Genomic DNA, 2,245 nt, shown 5'->3' on the forward strand with positions numbered 1-2,245 from the left:
TTCCACAGATCTAAGAAGAATTTACTTAAAAAAAAAATATTCAGCTTAACCTGCCACTGTCCAGTACAGTGCCATTTCCCATCATGATGTTTACTTTGGGATCAAAATCAGCAGAATGGCAGCTGAGAATTCCATTTGGCATTTTTCAATGAGAGCTCTGGGTAGAACTGTCAACCGGAGGCTGCAAACAGAGCAAGTTGTTGAAGTGGGTTCTGTCTCTGCAACAGTCACTTCTTTTCTGAATTCGATTGGCTGGAGCCCTTCAATTCCAGAGGCGGATTTCGATTGAGGTGACCGTGGACTATGGTTTCTACGGTGATTACTTCAGAGGGTTGAAGGATCAGGGAAAATCACTTTAAAGGGAAGGACTTTAATGATTACATATTTCTTTTTTAAAATTCCAGTAAGTTTTGAGTAGGCAAAAAGAAGGCTTGATTTCTCAATATATGCAACTGTCTTAGGAAAAGATATTTACATATTTTGGGTTGGTTTAATAACTTTCCAATAAGACAGATTGCTTTGATCTTGGTTTCCTTTATTCCTGTAAAGCTCTTTTTGGAAAAATTTTGTCTGATCTGTCTAATGAGTAGTAATTGTCCACACATCCAAAGGCTTTTGGAAAAGTAAAGATCCATTGAGCACTTCACAGACTTACTAGTAACACATCAAGGACTCACAGAGGTAGATGCTATCTGGGAATTAACACTTTAGCAATGAAAAGGACCTATAGGACTAAGTGCCACTTATTCACTCTAATAATGATGTCATTTAGATTAAGAAAAGGCGTGTTTTTGACACATACATGGCTCAGAGCTGTCCCTTCGCACAATTCTAAGAGCATCCTCTGTGTGGTTGGCAGCGGGATTCTGACTGGCTGTCTGAGGACAGTCTAGTTTGGAAACGGATTTCTCTCTGAAATGGCTCCAATCTAAAATTTTGCTATGGGTGATATTCAGAACACTTAATAATCAGTATGATAATAGAAATTAATACATTAATAACAATTTTAATTTTTTCTTCTATTCTCTAAATCAGCTAAACAATATGGCTTACCAAGCAATATGAATTGTGAAACTTATTCATTACCTCATTGTAATAGTTTTAAGTGACCTGATGAGTTTTTAAAATTGCAGATATGGTCTTTTGTTTAGCCTGTCACAGGCTAATTCATGCCCTTGTCTAGTTCACAATTTGTGAAGGAACTGCATCAAATTCTTCCAAAAGTTCCCCACTCAAGTGATCGGGCACGTTGCCTGCTCATCACAGGCAGGTCCACACTGGACGCCAGTGCTTACCAGGTGATCTGGACTCAGAGGACCTGGGTCTCAGAACAGCACCCACTTCCCAATCACCAACCGCTCTGACCGGGCTGCCACCTGACGATGCTGGCTGTCACTGGAGCAGCAGGCAAGCACTTTGCTCCCTCTTTCTGCCACAGTTATGTCTATTGACTCAGCACCTGCTGGGGTGGATCCCAGGCTGGGTTACCTGACCCTGCAGTTGGGCAGCAACATCAGTTGACTTATAGTTTAATAAGTAAGAAACTGTACTTCTTCTATATATTTTTTTTTTGCAGTTTTGGCTGAGGCTGGATTTGAACCCACTACCCCCAGTGCCCTACTCCTTGAACCACAGGCGCCACCCAGAAACTATGCTTCTTCTTCTTCTTTTTTTTCCAGTGGTAAGACAAAAAATATGGAATGCTTCATGAATTTGCGTGTCATCCTTCTGCAGGAGCCGTGCTAATCTTCTCTGTATTGTTCCAATTTTAGTGTATGTGCTGCTGAAGTGAGCACCAGAAACTGTCCTTCTTATTCAAGATGCTGAATTGTCTCAAAGAATCTAATGATCAAATAGCAATTACATTAAAAGATTATCTAGCCCATAAAAGATGGCCTGAGATGTTAATATATTCCCTGCCTCCATCATTACCTAGGTCACACTGCAACAGGCAGCCATTTGTCAGCGGTCAGAGTGACATTCTATAGCAATCAGGTGAATTAATAGATTGGCATGAGAAATTATATTATTAATTATATTCAATTCTTATTTCAGCTACTGTTATATTCTTTATAACTGGTACCCAAATATTGAGTTTCTAACCTCCCCAAACCTGACTTGAGTCCCTGAGGTAGTGCGTAGGCTCCATCCTTATATCCCAGCCAGAGTAAGATGAAAGGTAGTTTAGTCGTTAGTTCATAAAACCCAAAGCAAATCTACTGAAATGGGAAAACATCACATGTAT

The 2,245-nt window shown here is 40.0% G+C and overlaps 1 non-coding gene across 1 annotated transcript; it reads right to left on the reverse strand.

Annotated features, from left to right (window-relative positions):
* Positions 1-1,689: 1,689 nt before the first annotated feature.
* On the reverse strand, positions 1,690-1,796 carry LOC111723959. Its single transcript, XR_002772360.1, has one exon. It is a non-coding gene; the product is annotated as a U6 spliceosomal RNA (small nuclear RNA).
* Between the last annotated feature and the right edge of the window lie 449 nt (positions 1,797-2,245).

The sequence above is a fragment of the Otolemur garnettii genome, unplaced genomic scaffold, assembly GCF_000181295.1.
Source record: "Otolemur garnettii isolate 467f Iridium unplaced genomic scaffold, OtoGar3 scaffold00017, whole genome shotgun sequence".
In the NCBI taxonomy this organism is placed as follows: Eukaryota; Metazoa; Chordata; class Mammalia; order Primates; family Galagidae; genus Otolemur; species Otolemur garnettii.